The sequence below is a fragment of the Triturus cristatus genome, chromosome 12, assembly GCF_964204655.1.
Source record: "Triturus cristatus chromosome 12, aTriCri1.1, whole genome shotgun sequence".
NCBI classification, from domain to species: domain Eukaryota; kingdom Metazoa; phylum Chordata; class Amphibia; order Caudata; family Salamandridae; genus Triturus; species Triturus cristatus.
In genome coordinates this window covers 499,282,605-499,300,858 of record NC_140595.1, presented here as the reverse complement: position 1 = coordinate 499,300,858, position 18,254 = coordinate 499,282,605, and positions in this window count along the sequence as shown.

The following is an 18,254-nucleotide window of genomic DNA, read 5'->3' as shown; positions in this document are numbered from 1 at the left end:
TCGAGACCCAGAGACATATGGGAACCCTTCCTAAACTGGGCCCGCGAGAGGCAGGCGATAGAGGGTAATGATGCGGAGGCAACCGGGTAGAGAGCGGTGGAGGAAGGAATACATGGCAGGCCGTGCCACCTTGTAGCAGACTAGGATGTACAGGAACTAGGGGGGGCGAATAACTGTACGCAATTGGACACACACTGTGGGAATGCACACTCAATGTTCCTCCTTGTTACTTAATTTGTGGACAACTCGGTAAGGAATGGAGCGACAAAATCTGCAATGTAATAAATATGCGTTTTGTGGTGAGCTATGTGGCGCTGCATACTGGCGACTGGTTTTCAAATGTTTGTAGCATTGTTTTTTTTATATGTTTTTGTGAAATGCCAATAAACACAATTAAAAAAATAAAAGTTGTTGTGCTTTGTTTGAGTAAGGAGGAAACAGCACAGAATCATATTTGAGAAAGTATGTACTTTGGCTGCCATCCCTTTCCAATCAAAAATAGTATGCTTGGACTAATTTAAAAAAAAAACACATTATATGTGTGCTGTACAATGAAGCAATCATGCATTGTTAGGAAAGTTAGGAGAAATGAAAACATTTCTTCTTGTTAGCACCTGCCTCAAGGAAGCAGTTATTTATTGGTCTGAATGTCCTGTCTACCATTGCCAGTAGATAGGTCTTTGTGTCAAAAGCAATAGGTACCACCCACGGGGCGCCCCCTTGACACAAAGAGTACAAAGCATCCCAAAGCACTATTTCCGATATTGTATGTCCTACTGTTCTGTGCAAAACACTTTTGAGCTGTAAAGTAAGTAGGTTATCAGGACTTAGCTTCAGTTTGCCTCACTTATTGTGACTTTGCACTAGCACAAAAGTTAGTATACCTGCCTCATAGTGTTTATGGTTGATAACACCCACTGGATGCCGGAAAATGGCAACAGAAGTTGAGCTATACAAATATCATCTTTTTGGCCCAATTTCAAACTGATGAATCAGGGTGGGCTGCATGAGTCCTCATCAATCCATTAAGATCCACTTTGTTCAATATTTATTTTTCATAATTAGCTCAAATTATTAAATTTTGTGGATTCACCTTTAGGACCTACGTTGATGATATTCCACTGGAATTCAGATTGGACAATACTTAAAGGGAAAAGAAATCCAAGTTTAAAATTTGCCTCATGGAAGAGGTCTTGTGGATAAGTAGCAAATCACTAAATTTGAACATAGAAAAGATCGAAATTCTTATTTTGGTTCACATCAATTTAGACTGGGACACAACCTGATGTCCTTCAGAACTGGGTACACCATCTGTTCTAGACGGCTCTGGGATTAATAATAGACAATTAATAATCAATGTCTCTTTAGTTCAACACGCTGTTGTCTTCGTGCTTTGCTTTTATAATTTAAAACTAGTGAAAACAAATCTGCCCCTTTTTATAAATTCATTGTTTATCATGCCATAATACTTCCAGAATTACATTACTGTAATGCCCTTTATCACTGTCTTTGTAAATTCGACAGCCGCAAAGTATAGTTCCTTCAAATTGGTAGCTTGGTCTCTGCTAGGACTAAATAGGTTTATACTAATGTCTCTAATGTTAGTGTGCCTTCACTGGCTTCTCGTTAGCAAATGTTTTGCTTTGAAGAGCTTCTTGGCCAGATTTACCGAAATGTTACCCAGTGCATCGCAGCAAGCAACAATTCTGCATTGCATTGCGTGAATGGAATAGAGGAGGATTTGGCACTCTCCTCTCCCAAGTGCCATCGCAGAATTTTGCTGCCGAGCAGCACGCACACACATTTGTGCCATAGTGCAAGGGTGTGTGCGTGAGTCTAGCATAGGTTTTGTACTGAAAGTACTGAAAGGGTAGTCTTCCAATATAAAAAAATATGCCTGACAACTTTTATACATTTTTCTACTTTGTATGTGTGCTGTACTGTGCAAAAAAGGAGAAATTAAAGCATTTCTCCTTTAAAAGACGGCTTTCATGTAGCTTTAATTTGTGATTCAAAACCTTGTCTACTATTTTTAGTACATAGGGTTTTGGTTAAAAACCATGGGTGGTTGCATGTGAACTCCGTTGTACCACCCATGAATTGCCCCCTCGAAGCTAAGTAATGCAAAGCAGTGCATCACACTGGTTTTCATTACTCTCAGACTACTTTCCAGTGCAAAACAAACTTTGCACTAGAAATCTTGCTAAAAAAACGTTTTGTGCTGGTATGCGTCCCGTTTAAGATGCAAACCCAGCACAAAATATTTGTAAAACTGTCCCTCTATATTTTCCAATGGACATGTTACCAACAGGGACCTTTATTTATATCCCCCCCCCCCCCCAAAGGTTCTTCCTGTATCAAACTTGATGTGTTCACTCCATACAACACTCCAAACAAAAATCCAGGTAAGGCAATCATTCCTTATTTGTAGTTACTGTCAAGCAATCAAATCCACTGCCTGTTCGACTACAGTCACTCCATAATCATATGGTTTCAAGGAAAGTATTAAAATGTTTCTTTCAAACCTGTAACTTAGATACATACTTTAGCTGATTAATTGTGTTATTCATATGTATGTCTGTGGTATTTCTTAGCGCAAGCATGGCCAGAAGGACACACTTTGGGTAATTGTTTCACACTATAAAAAAGTGTAACACCCTGTATTGTGAAGACTACACTTATCATAACAAGCAAACTTAAACACAAAATCATAACTTCAAGAAATATTTCTCAATTCATATTACTTTGTTAAATCATTTCACCTTTTGCTCAGCTATTTAGAGTTATCTAGTAATCTCTTTTTTCCCAAAACTTTAAATTCATAAAATCTACTTCAATAAGACAAATATTACAGTTGAATTCAGGCTCGTTTCAATCAGAAACGCTAGTATATTTTTCAACTTATGAAAACATTAGTGCAAGAAAATTGAGCAAGTGTTGCGAAATTCATAAATGGCACGCATGAGCAGTATGTCACCGTTAATTTGGAAGGTAAGACTGTGAACTGTCGCACTTTAACAATTAATTTAAGTTAGCAGTAGGAAGTGATGAATCAATTATTGAACATGTGAATCAAATTTTAGACTGTTTTATAAATGTAGGATATTTCTTATGGACTGGCTCTTAGCTGTGTCTTTTAAGATCAAGTAGGTTTTTAAACACTGAAATTTAAAAAAGATCTCTAATTGCAAAACAACATGTAGGTGAGAAATATTTTATACTGTCACACTCCAGGGGTGATGGTTTCCTATTTTCACTCTGTATATAAATGAAACGCGAATGTGAATAGGATTTTAAGCACCTGAAACACTCAATAAAATCACGTTAAGGCATTTAAGCATATGATATGCAAATTTAGGTGGCTTCTAACTTATACAATATTTTAATGTTGATGATAGCACAACTTATCATAAATGATTACGAACATATGAATTATATTCATGAAAGCAGTCAGCCACATATTCTCTCTCCTGACAGAATCTGACAAAGTTAGATACATATCACTATCTAATGTGGTGACAATACACTATTTTCGATTATTGACAAGTAATATGAATCTTTCTCTCTAATATCCCTGGTTAGATGGAAAATGATTCTTAATATTTGAAGTTAATAACAGAAGTGCAAGTCTGAGAACCTCTACAATTCATACTTTGATGCTTTGATTAAATGCAGTTCTTCTTTTTAGGGCCACTTTTAAAAATAATTTTAATACAGATGAGGTGGTTAGCTTATTTCCACGAAAAACTTTTATGTGAATAAACATTAACATTGGGCTACATTTTTTAGAACTGTAATCTCAACGTTGCACACGATAGTATTTTTCTATCCCGAAGAGGCTTTCTCTAAATGTAGTTTTCTAAAAAGTATGGAAGCTCACAAATATATTATTTTCATTTATTATAATGTAAGAATTGATCGACAATAAATGGGGTTTCATTCATGAAAATTTAGTTAAAGAAATGCTAAAAATCCTCATGCAGCTAGGTAGATTTTATGAACTGGAGTGTTCCTCATTAAATATGACTGTTCTGCTATTTATTCTAAGACATTGGATTTATGTATAAAATTGACAAGTATATATTTTTTAATTATATGTGAGATGTAGGAGGGGAGACTCATCGAAATAACTAACATAAATGTGATTTTGATATAATATATCTTATGCTGCAGCTTCTTTTACCTATCAGCACACTCCGAAAAGATAAAAATCAGCAAACTACAAAAACAATAAAATATAAACTAGAATGAATAAAATGATCTACTTTGTTTTGCGATTGTGCGGCAAATATTTTAAAAAAAATCAATGATACAATAAATGCACAGCAAGTGAACATTCAAGAGGTATCCAAAAAAAAGGCCTGTGATTCTGGTGAAAAATTAATAATAGTATTCACAAATCATACTAAAAACACAAGCTGAGATATCGCACACATTTCCTTCTGTGTCAGAAAATTAAGAAAGACAATCACAATGTGATAACAATAATGTTTTCTTTGAATGGACCCAAACTGAATACAAATCAAATAGAGGCAATAATGTTTTCTGACAACCTTATTTCTCAAAAGATAAAACTCTTTTAACACTGTGCTTCACGCTGGCTATTCATTATTCGCAAGAGGCATTCAGTCAATTAAACATTTTCACCAATATATTGTAATATGTAACTAACAACATTATTTATATAGGCATGCCAGGAATTTCCACTGACAGCTCTGTTTCTAAAGCACACATTATAAAATTCCCAAAATTGGTTAGACGTTAAATCAATGACTCACACTGCACATTTCACTATAGATATAGAGGAAACATTACCTATGGTTTCTAGTAGATCCCTAAGGGATAGCCCTGAAAGTGGTTTTTAACTCCCAGTTGAAAGAAACACAATAATTGGACAATGTGAGTTGCTTGACTATGGCATGGCACCTTTCATCAACCTCCTTTAAAAATCAGTAGTGTTCTCAGTGCAACTCATATCTTTGGTCCATATTCACCAGGAAACACCTTTGTCTTGTGATCAATGCTTGGGAGTCACTCTCAGAGAACAGCATTTAACCTTATCAACACCCGTTACCCCATTAGTGTCTGTCTAAGAAAGCTATCTTCTTGCCCTAGTATTATTATTATTTTTGGGATTTGTAAAGCGCATGGCTGCCCTAAGGCTTCCCAGCGCTAAGCGGTCAGGTACTGGATGCGGGCCAACCATGTCTTAAAGATATTGCATGAACAGCCAAGTCTTGATCTCTTTGTGGAACTGCAGTTCTCTATCTGTCAGTCTGTATTCCAACGATAAGGCGTTGCAAAGTTTGGGAACTAGGTGGGAAAAGCATCTTCCTCCCCATTTCTCCCTCCTGACCTTTGTCTGTTTTAGGCATCCTTCCGTGCTAGATCACAGACGCCTCTTTGGGATGTAGGGAGAAACTAGCCTCCCAACTTTTTTTGGGCCTCTACTGTGCTGTGCTCTATGGATAATAACCAGTGCCTTGAATTTTATTCTGGATTCTACCGGGGGCCAGTGGAGTCTGAGTAGATGCTATTTTACTGACTCCCATACTGGGACGTTACACAGCAACCTTGCGGCTGCATTTTGGGCCACCTGCTGTCTCTGGGTAATATATTTAGGTGCTCCCAAGAATAATGATTTTCCATAATCCAATCACGAGGTGACTAGAGAATGGACCACTGTCTTCCTTAGTTGTATGGGAATTCGATATAGGATTTTACGTAGGCTTCTGAGAAGTCCGAAGCAAATTGCTGTGACCTTCTTGCCCAGTGTCACCATAGAGAGATCAGTTTCTAACCAAAACCCTAGGTTTCTTACTATTTCTGTGGGGATGGGTGGGTTACCTAGGCATGCAGGCCAGTCTATGATGGGCCTGGGTATTGCTTTATTTCCAAGGAACAGTAGCTCAGTTGTATCACCATTTAACTTTAAGCAACTTGTAGTCATCCACTCTTTAACTTTTACCAAGCAGGAAGATAGTCTCTCACCATCCCTGCAGTTTTTTGTATCCAGGGAAATAACCCTACATGTAGAGAGTTTTCAAGTGGAAGGTTTTGGAGGGGTTGCTCAGTTGTGGAGAAGTCAGTCTTATCTGGGATTTCCTCTCTTTGAGAAGGTGGAGAGAAGATAAGTATGGCCACTCAGTGAGAGTGTGGAATGGGGGATGTAACTGAGGTATAGACATTCTGGAGCATGGTTGTATATTAGCCCTGCATAGCCAAGACAAACAACTGTGTTTTTTAGCTGGTGTCTGAGGCTTGTAATATGGAAGAGTTCACTAGGACCAAGACAGCTCGCCAGCAATAAGGCCATCTTGGAGGCGTCACTCTTCATGGAAGCAGCATTATCCTCTTCCACTGCATGGTGGTGTCCACAGACATAGTAACTTGGAGGGGGACTTAGTTTTTCCTGGTGTTAAAATCTGGTTTGCGATGTCAACATAATCGGCGCCACCTTGTCCCCTCTCAGGCCCGTACGCTCACTTAAGCAGTAGCCATTTTGAAAGCACCATGGCCCCTCTGCCCCTCGCCGATCACCAGCACGTTCCCTTGGCGCTGCAAACGTCCCCCCGTGCGCCGGCCACCCCCGCTCTCTCATACATGGGCCATAAACCCTCTCCTTCTGCGCGACCCTGCCATGGAACCACATCCCGCGCCTGACCAACACCTCCTTTCATCCCATACATGGTCATACGTCCTTTTGATAACCCCCTTCCTCTGCGCACGATTGTCCGAACCGATCCCAGGCCATCACCTAGCCCTGCGGATGCAGTTTATTGCCCCCACTGCAAGGGAAACACCTCACATCAAAGGGATAACAGTAGATCAAGTCCCCCACCCCCTGAGACCCGACCAGTCGCACACACCCCCGGGAATTGGCGGCATGTCCACCTGTGTGATAGCCATCTCTTACTGTGGGTGGGGTGGGGACTTCCACTGTAGATATGTGTAGGAACAAGCTTGAAGTGGGGATTCCAAGGATGCCTTTCCGTACATCAAAGTCTTAACAAGAATGTGTCACATGTAATAAAGCAATAAACCTGTGTATAAGAGGCCAGGCCTCAGAGATGTGGAGAGAGCACCTCGAGACGATACCTTGCTGTCCGATCTGACGTGTTCTGCTCCGACGGAATAAAACTTTGTTTCCTGCCTTCCAGTCTCCGGCGCCTGCCTCTTTTGTTGGTTAATTATCGAATGGTATAAGAGGCGATTACCGCCGGGCAATACTTGAAGGTTATCAACTGAAGGTGCCGCTACCATTTAACAATTGGTGTCCCAAGCGTGGGGCCCATCAGCGACACGTGGATCCAGTGGGAGAGGTCCTGACGACAAAGTGAACGACTGCAACGATCGGGAAGAGCTCCTGCCTGATAGACCCTCGTCTGGCAGCCGATCATCCGAACTTCACTGGTTCCGAACAGACCTCTCTCGAGTGATCTACGGTCCTGACTGGGAACCGTCAGGAGTGCCGCGGCAAATACGGAGAGTAGAGGACGATCGGGCGCTGGAGGCGGAAGACGAGAAACTGTCCATGCGGTCCGGGTAAGGTCGAGTAACACGACGAATTGCGAAATGATTGATTGATCGATTGAAAATACTAGTATTGCTTACTTGATTGTTCCTTTTGAGATATTCGCTGTCTACAAACGGGGAAGAGTAGAAATACTCTCTCTTCCTTTGCAGATAGTGAAGGGTAGGTAACGCAGACTTTTGTCCCCATTGTAACCCGTCGTGCCTATCTTTTTCTCCCCACTGATTGATTGTCCGAACATTGATTGTTTTGAAGAATATTGGTTCTTTGAGATATTCTCTGTTTGCAAATAACGAAGAATAGAAATATTCTGTCTAGTCTTTGCAAATAGTGAAGGGTAGGTAACGCAGACTTTTGTCCCCGTTGTAACCCGTCGTGCCTATCTCTTTCTCACCATTTGATTGATTGATTGTTCGAACATTGGTTGTTCGATATTGGTTCTTTGGAGGTATTCTCTACTTGCAAATAACGTAGAATAGAGATATTCTATCTAGTCTTTGCAAGCAGTGAAAAGATAGGTAGTGCAGACTTTTGTCCCCGTTGTAACCCGTCATGCCTATCTTCTCCCCACTGATTAGTAGTTGGTTATGCCCGGACCGCTTATTAGAGATGAACCATCCGGCTCCACTGGAAGGCACCCCTAATAAGGACATGTTTACTAAATATGGACTAGTCGCTGTAGCTTATAGCAAACTATGGCATAAATATACAAAGAAGGACTCCGAGAGTCAGTGGCCACTGATGGGATCCTTTGATGATCATAAAATAGAAACGCTAGAAATAGCTCTACGTAGCAATAAAACGACGCCTACTATGCTTGACAGTATCGGCATGTGGCGCAAAGAAGCAACACAATGGAAAAAGAGGGAAGAAGTAAAAGCAGAAAAGGAATTGCGTAAGGCAGCTCACCTTGCCGCTAGAAAGTTAGAGGAAGAGATAAAGGAGAGAAAGGAAGCTAAACTAAAACAAGAGTTTGAAACATCAGGCCAGTGCCCTGTTAGGGCCTCCTCTACGCTCTACCCTGAGTTACCTTCCAAGCAGCGGGCGAACGATGAATTGCTATTAGGTCCTCCGATCACCTATATGCCCCCTCCATACGCTTCTTCCCAACCTATATATACCACACTCCAACAAAATAGTATGATTAAAACGTTTTAATAACTTGTAGGTATATCCAACACTCCAACAGGGTAAAACACGTTAAAACATAACTATTTACATGGCAGCCTGCTGCAACATCCATCCCAAAGCATTCACCGTCCGCGTAACACAGTCCCCGCCCCTCCTTCTTCGAAGTAGCAACATTGCTGTCTCTTAGTCGGCTCTGGGCTATAAAAAGGGCCTACAAAATCCATCCGCCTGTGAGACAGCATCAGTGACGGTCCGTTGTGCGAAGAGGCCGGAGGCAACACGATGCGCCGATACCCGGACGGCATCGAGGTGGTGTCCAGCAAATTGTGACGGCCTGGCCGTCCTACAATGCAGCACCGAAAGACGGCGTGGGGTGCCCAGGGGGGGGGCGACGCGAACGGGCCTCCCCCGCCTCCCCAGGTGGAGGCTCACCAGTTGCAGTAGGGCACCCCTTGACGCTTCACTCACCGGCCAGCTGCAGCAGGGCACCCATTAAACGTTTCACCTGCCGGACGACCACCCAGGTGGAAGTTCCTTTCTGCACCAAGTTTTCCCTTAGCGTTCCACCCAAGAAGTGGGCCCCCGCAGTTGGTTGGTCGGGGGACCCACTCTGGTGGCCGTGGTGGAGAACTGCTGCTGCCACAGGAGTCTCAAAAATGGCGGACGGCTCTTCGGATTCGGGCCTGGTCCACTAAGATGGCTCTGGGCTACCTCGGAACTCGGAAGCTTGCCTGCTCGGGCGTGGGCCCCACCCTTGAAGACGTCCTCTCAGCTTTGCAGATTCTACGGGAGTCATTGGCCCTCGACTCCCGCGGACTTCCGGTGGGGGCAACCGCCACTATCGCTCGATCATTCCACATTAACTTGCCTTTGCCCCGGGCGGCAGCCACCTTGTCCCCGTTTGGTGCCGTGAAAGAGACTGATTCAGGGTATCGGCAGAGAGACACGCCTGCTGTCCCGCTCTCCGAAAGGACCACGGCGTCGCTGCAAGATGGTGGTGCCCTCATGCTGACGCCAGTTTCTGTTTGAATTACCAGGAGACACTGTAGTCTACCAACCCAAATCAGTTCTGGTGGAACCTCAGCATGATCCGGTAGGAAACAACTTTGCTTTCCCCACCTTCGAATAACGATTCATGCTGTCTGTTCTTTCTGTTGGCATTAATGGACATTTTTTGGACTGCCGAAAGGGATTCTGGTCCGACCGTTAGCTAGTGGAAACATCTAGACTGTACACTGGACCCACCCGACCTCGCCCCAAAATGGCGCCGATGTAGGAGGGGCCTACAACTCCTTATGGCGTTCCAGGTTACTTGGCATTGATGTTAAGGGTTATACGGTCTTCTCATTATTGATTATTTTTATTTTCGCATTAAGGTAGTATTGCTCATGATACTCGACGCCTCTTGCACCGTGGCCGGCCTATACGGTTGTAGGCCCGTATTTGTGTACTGACATTTCTTTTCAATAAAGGGTTTTCAAATGAATTATGGGATCAGCGTCATAGCAAATCATTAGGGTTGGCGAAAGTTTTTTAATAATGACCAAAATTCCCAAACAATAGAAGACAGATAATACAGACCCTTTGCCTGAATTTTGGATTGATGAAAAATTTGTATCCATCACACCTGTCTTCTTTTTTCCAGAGTTGTTAGAAAATGGTTGACTGTAGCTTAAGGTATCTGCCGAATGCAAGGTATGGTACTCTGTCCCATAATATACGACTGATTGAGAAACAACTGCACGACGAGGGAACTCGAATTTAGGGACAAATAAAATGAAGCATCTTTGTATAGTAAAAAGGAAGGATATAGTAGATCTGTGGTAATAAACGCTCCTACAGCTAGCCTGGTACGTGGTAAGTAGTACTTTTTCGTGTTTATGCGCGCTGACGTACTTTGAATGCTGCCCCCCCACCTTTCTTTTCTTCCCTGTAGGCTACATCGGAAGTCCCGACTGAAGAATGGAGTGGCCATGGACCGCACTATGCTCAAATGTAGGGAAAGACATAGACAAAAGTTGTAAGATGGTGCGTGGAGTGCAGGCAACCACTGAGAACACGAAAAACTGTATTGTATGACTGTGCGTACGTGCCCTGATTGTACGGTATGAATGTGTATGTATTGCATATGCCTGGGTCGCTGAAGAGAACGTCTTTTGTATGACTGAAATGCTTGTCTACCGATCAAGGGGATGGGAAAATAAACCCGAATATGGTAACTCCTCGTTTGAAGGAAGGACTCTCCCTCTCCCGGGAGCTAGTAAATTGGAGGGTGACCTACACCAGAAACTTGAAGGGTCATTCCCGTACGACGAACCCGACTCCAACCGATAACCCAAATGTACCACCAGTGAGTCGATTTGTGTGCTGACTAAATAAGAGAAGTTAAGAATACCCCAGGTCGGGACTCATCCAAACCCCCCCCCCCCCCCCCTAAATGAATTACGGATGATACCGAAAATAGCCCTGTGTCTTCGTCTTAGGTTTCTGTGCTCGATGTATGTACCGTTACACCCTATTCGGTATTTGTGTGTACGTGAACGTTGAATTTATGTTTTCCCCCAGCTTGTGTTCCTGGACGTAAAACTGACTCGTGCTGCTCTATGTTGTGTGTACACCAAGTAGCCTATTATCGTGCACGTCTCTCTCTCTCTCTCTCTCTCTCGTTTTATGTCGTACGTGTACCAAATAGCCTACTTGGTGTGCACGTCTTTTTCTCTCTCTCTCTCTCTCTCTCTCTCTCTCTCTTCCTCGCTGAAAGCTCCCTTGCCCTCTTTTGAATAGATGACGAAACAGTACGTCCTCAGTATATGTATAATTGGCCTAAACACGACGGTGTTCGAACAAATTGATAGAAGCAAAACGACCGTAGTTTACCACACGACTACCTCTCCTTTCTGTAAAATGTTGAAACTTAATTGGCTGAGAAAGAAAGGACAGGTAAGACGACTGATGTCTCCCAATCTGGCCCTTATCACGGGAACTATTCGTCAGTGGTTTTTGTTTTATGGCTCTAACGACTCCACTTCCCTCGCTCAGAATCGCCCCGCCCGATTGTACAGAAATAGAGCGTCTAAGCACCCAGTCCTTCCAGAATAGACCCAGTCCTGTACTAGCCTTCCCTGGACAATTTAAGCAATACAGCTGATGACCTTGTTTTTAAAGATACATCGCCTAAAACTAATTAAGGTTAACTATTGTCTCCAGCAAGAAAAATGTTTAACTTGTGTTCCTCCCCGAAACAGATACTTGTGAGCCCATGACAGTAGCACCTCGCACTTTTTCATAAACTTAGCAGTCCCTGGAGAAAATTATGAATCAACAGGGCTTGTGTTAGAAAGACGAGTCTCTACCGGAGAAGCCGGTTGGAATTTTGATAGACCAGGAAGTTGATAGATGTCAGACTTCTTGCCACGTTTATAAAGTATAGGAATCAACACCTAACAGACCTGATCATGGAAATTTGCAGGGAACACTCGCAAACCTGCACCACAGCAATGATTAATGAGTTAGCAGCATACACCGACATAAGAGTTAATAGACATCCACCATAGAGTGACCGATAAACGTTTCCCCGACTACTTGGGGTTGGGAGAAAGAATGAAGTGTGTAAACGTCTTCCCTACCAGTTCTCTAAGATTTTGTTTCTTGTACTCATTCAAAGATAACATGCCGCCATCGGAGAAGAGGGGTTGGACGTGACGCACAGCCTGGCTGCGGATCATGGAACATCTATGGCCTCGACCAAGGGGGAGCCACGGAGCCAAAAGAGGCGGGACGAGGCACCATTCTCAGCATGGAAAGCGATAAAAAGAAGGGCTATCCCGAAGCCCCCTGCTCACTGATCAGCTCATGCCTGAAGTCCCAGCCCGTCGAGCCCAATTGATGGGCTCCGTGCTAAAAGATTCTGCTCTCCTTGGTCTGCTTTTTTTGATCCGATCCCACTCCACCCCCTCTTCCCTCGGCCTCCCAAGGCACGTCCCTACTCCCCCCCCCTCTCTTTTCCATATGGGATTTTGAACTTGACTTGACGAAAAAGGAACGAAATGCGGGTACCCCGTCTCAAGGTACCTATGATAAGATCAGTTAAGGAACAGGACAAAACAGGACTGTGATCCGAGAGCAAAGAGTGGTCACACCCTGCAACGTGAAAACCTGGATTTGAGCTGGACCTTAGCTCCACCGCCGGTGCTCAACAGTGCCAACGAAAGAAGAAGAAGAATGAGAGCTTACCAGTGATGGCTCGCGGTAATAGGACACTGGAAAGAAGAACTCCCTTGTGGACATTACCCCCCCCCCCCTTCTCCGACTGTAACTCATGTTGAGTTGAAATTCCTCTCCCAACCACCTTTGAATTGACTATCCTCCAATCAAGTTCCCAAGGTCTTTTATCGGTCACTTCCAACTGCACACTAATAGTTAAGAAACATTAACTTAGTATAAATGACAATTGTATAGCATCAGCCGTACACATGACTATGCTGTTTAGTTTGATCCACACGAAGTCTAGGCCTTAAGTAATGTACGTAATATTCCTTGTTTTGTCAGACCACTCTTTACGGTATCAGGTTTGTGTTTAAGCGAGCTTCCCTCCACCTATCTCCGGGTTTGACATATGACGCAGCTGATGTAACTCTGTATGCGCTACCTCCTCGCCTATCACATCAACTGCATGTAATTATGTACAATTGTGTCAGATTATTCCTGTCTGTCCTGAGACTCTGTACTTTGAAACAGGAACGCATGAAAGCATTTACGATGTCGTGGCTAAGAATTTAACGAAGATAGATGTCGGCTAGACAAGCTGGCTAGATATGTTGAAAAGGGAGGACTGTTAAAATCTGGTTTGCGATGTCAACATAATCGGCGCCACCTTGTCCCCTCTCAGGCCCGTACGCTCACTTAAGCAGTAGCCATTTTGAAAGCACCATCGCCCCTCTGCCCCTCGCCGATCACCAGCACGTTCCCTTGGTGCTGCAAACGTCCCACCACGCGCCGGCCACCCCCGCTCTCTCATACATGGGCCATAAACCCTCTCCTTCTGCGCGACCCTGCCATGGAACCACATCCCGCGCCTGACCAACACCTCCTTTCATCCCATACATGGTCATACGTCCTTTTGATAACCCCCTTCCTCTGCGCACGATTGACCGAACCGATCCCAGGCCATCACCTAGCCCTGCGGATGCAGTTTATTGCCCCCACTGCAAGGGAAACACCTCACATCAAAGGGATTACAGTAGATCAAGGCCCCCACCCCCTGAGACCCGACCAGTCGCACACACCCCCGGGAATTGGCGGAATGTCCACCTGTGTGATAGCCATCTCTTACTGTGGGTGGGGTGGGGACTTCCACTGTAGATATGTGTAGGAACAAGCTTGAAGTGGGGATTCCAAGGATGCCTTTCCGTACATCAAAGTCTTAACAAGAATGTGTCACGTGTAATAAAGCAATAAAGCTGTGTTTAAGAGGCCAGGCCTCAGAGATGTGGAGAGAGCACCTCGAGACGATACCTTGCTGTCCGATCTGACGTGTTCTGCTCCGACGGAATAAAACTTTGTTTCCTGCCTTCCAGTCTCCGGCGCCTGCCTCTTTTGTTGGTTAATTATCGAATGGTATAAGAGGCGATTACCGCCGGGCAATACTTGAAGGTTATCAACTGAAGGTGCCGCTACCATTTAACACTGGGATTGCCCGTCATCCTCCTCTCATGTATAAAATGATGTCATCAGACTATTTGTTCCAAGGTGCTGTAAAGGGAGGGAAATAAAAATTTATATTTTTATATTTGTGTGGGTGAAGAGGCAACAAGGCATAATTACAGCACATTTAAGGCACAGACATTTCAACAAAGAAAAATGGGACATCACATTGCTATATATGGGTCTATGTGATAGAATTGTGTCTTTTATGTGTGTGCCATAGATGCTCTCTGTGTGGACAGAGTTAGCAACAGTTGTTGAAGGTTGCTAAGGACATGTCCCTTGATGTGCCAGCAACAGAAAGAGTAATGACAAACTTTAGAGTTCTGACCATGTGACTGAGAAGAGCTGTGGTGTGTGTGACAACTTCCGCAAATGCTGATAAATGTAAAATAAGGATATAACATATTCCTTTCAAATGGGCTTGTATATGCATAATAGCAAGAGCTGCTGACTTTGGAGCTGGAGAACCAGGACTGAGTCTCACCGTCGACTCAACATCCTGTGATTCTGGCCATATCACTTAATCTCCCATGCCTAACCAAAAGAACCCTAAAATAATGTGCCATTGTGTAATGTAACTGGTGTTCATGTAACTCTCGCCAATACGTTCGGTTAATAATAATAATGTAATAATAAGGTCTTTATTGCTTGATTAACAAAAATCATTGCAATTAAAACATTTTAATAATCGGACAATATACAAAATACTGTACCATGGATGTTATCAACAATTTATAAATACAGTCATATTTATGTAATAGAGCCGATTAACTTTAGCCAGTATCATACAAAAAATTATTAAATCTATCAGACATGGGCTAGATTATTGCATATTAAAGTGCAAATGTGCAGTAAACATTCGTTCCATTGTGCCAACAATTATGAAAGTGCATCAAGAATTCCTATTACAGGATAACTTCAGTTATAACAGTTCAAACTATTACCCTAGCAGCATGAACAATAAACTCTGCAAAAGACCGTGCAGTGCAAATGAGCAGGCTAAAAATACATTCAAGGTTTCTCTTGAATCCAAAGGATATAATCATGATACATCTTAAACAGTCGATACCAAACATTTTTTTGGCAGCAACTAAAAATGTTATCAATTTGCATAGCAACGGAATCAACTCACCCGATAGGGAAATAATAAGGGCCTGGCGAGCTGATCTAAACCCAATCTTCTAAAATAGGGGTTTCAGGAGGAGAAGCTGATTTGTGACACAGGAATACTATATGCAGTAAAGATTCATGTGGCCATCCACAAAGTCTGCAATTAGTATGAGGCCACTGCTGAATCCTAGGCGGTGTGCCATCCTTTGTTTATTTCCATTTGTAAGTTTAAAAATGTCTTACTTGTTTTTGCCGAGAAATGAGCAGTCAGGTATGGCTGTATGCGTAAAGACTGGTGTGACTTAATCACATACCATGCATGATTTTTTGCTACAAACACATTTTTATCCTTCTTAAGAGATTCAGCTTTAATTTGTTTTTTAGGATTAATTTATAATTGCGCATTTTCAATTTGTGAAGCCCAATTTGCAGACCAATATCCTTTAGGCAAGTTGAAATATGGGATCTCTAATTAGCAGCATAGGCTGATTTTATTATTTCTAGCCAGCAGTTGTTCGCTAGGTAAGCAGGGGCGGAGGAAAACATAGAGTACATATATTTCAGAAAACCTCCTGGTGACACCAAATACTGTCTTTGAAGACCAAACTCAAGTCTTATTTCAGCTTGACCCACTGACCTGGGAATCTCAATAGTTGCTTTATAAGCCTTGACTACTAATAAATCCAGTAGCTTTGCATCTTTCCCTCTGGTAATGGGTGAGCCATGTGAAAGGGTTGGCTGTAGCTTTGCTTTCTTGACCTTAAGAATATGTTTATAGGATTGGTAATTCTATGATTTTTGCAAACACTTAAAAGCGTGAATTAAAGTCACAGTCTTTGCCCTGAGATCTTTAAAATGGTTCTTAAGAGAGACTCTATTATCAAACACCACCCCTAAATATTTGTATGTTTTAACAACTTCACTTGGCCCAGCTCCGGCCCTGCATGAATTAAACTTCAGTTTTGCTCGTCCAATTTTCATAATTTTTGTTTTTATGAGATTCAGTTCAAGGCTATTTATTTGTATATGATCATAAAAGCATTTATGAGTCTTTGCAGGCCAATAGGGGATTGGCTCAAAAGGATAGTATCATCAGCATATTGAAGATAGTTAATTTGTACCTCACTCCTCCTAGGAGAATGGACGTTAACAGAGCCCAAATGCTGCAAAGGATCTGATAAAAATAAGTTAAAAAGGCAAGGAGCAAGAACACATCCTTGTTTTAAGCCATTATGGTCCATATGTAGGTAGCTAAATACCGGTCGGTAACGGCCGAAATTCGGTAAATATCCCGTTACCGACCGGTATTTAGCTATTTGAGATGTAGGGGGCTGATTTCTGGATTCGGTATTTACCGAATCGGAAATTAAGAAATCGGTAAAATACCGATTCGGTAAATACCGAATCCAGAAATGCTATGTAGGGGGAGTGCATCATCGGTGTGCGGATTCGTTATTTACCACCAACTAAAAGTTGATGGTAAATGACGAATACCTTTAAAAAAGCATTATTGTGCTATTTGAAAAGTGCAATGTGGCAGACATACATGCCCTTAGGGCATGTATGTGCGCCACATGTGCACACATGCACGAATCAGGGGTGCAACAGGGTGTCAATGTGACACCCTGCCACCCATGATAATGCCTTCCCTATTACCGATTCGGTATTTACCGAATCGGTAATGGAAACTGGCTTCCCATTCATTCCTATGGGCCTCCAGGCACATAGGAATGAATGGGAAGGGATGCATTATTACCGATTCGGTAAATACCGATTCTTAAATACCGATATTTACCGAATCGGTAATAATTTACCTACATTACATTTACCGATTCATAAATACCGAATCGGTAAAATTCGGTATTTAAGAATCGGTAAATATAATTTACCTACATATGGCCCCTATATGTTCTAATTGTCTTTGATAAAAAGCTACCATCACCCAACCTAACTTGAACCCAGGTATCCGTATACAAAAGGATTATAGCTTTTAACAGTTACCTTGGAATGTCCCAACCAACCAGTTTTTTCCATAATAAATTTCGAGGCACTAAATCAAAAGCTGCCTTTAAATCTATAAAGACAATACATACATTTTGTTTTTTAAAGACAGCCCGATCCGCAAGTAAAGTTAGTAGAGGTAGATTGGCCTTTCCGAAAACCAGCTTGATTGAGCGGAATTATGCCTTGCTGCGTTTCCCATTTTTCCAATTCTCTCAACAAACTTGAGGCAAAAACCTTAGCATCAACATCAGTTAACTAAATTAATCGATAGTTAGCAGGATTATCAACCGGACCACTTTTATAAATAGGCTGCAGCATACTACCTTGCCATGATACCAGCACAGTTTCCAATGTCGATACTTCGTTAAACAATTTGGTCAAAATTTCAGCCCACATGTCAATATTGGCACGGAACAAGGCATTAGGCAATTCGTTAGGACCGGGAACACCATTTGTACGAAGGCCACGTACAACAGTAGTTATTTCATTACAACATATACATTCTAGAGTAATCCTCAAATCAAAACTGGTATCAGTAAACTTCACAATATTATTCAATAATAATAATAATATACATTATTACAGTTTGATCCACCGCCCAATACATATTAGTAATAAAATGTACCCAACCAGTTTCTGAAATGTTTACACAAAATGCCATGCTGCCTTCCCTTTCGTGCTCGTTGATTACTACCCAAACCATTTTGCATTGTTTTGTTTGGAGGCAGATAATAAGCTGTCCCAAAGCCCTCTTTGATAGTTAGATTTA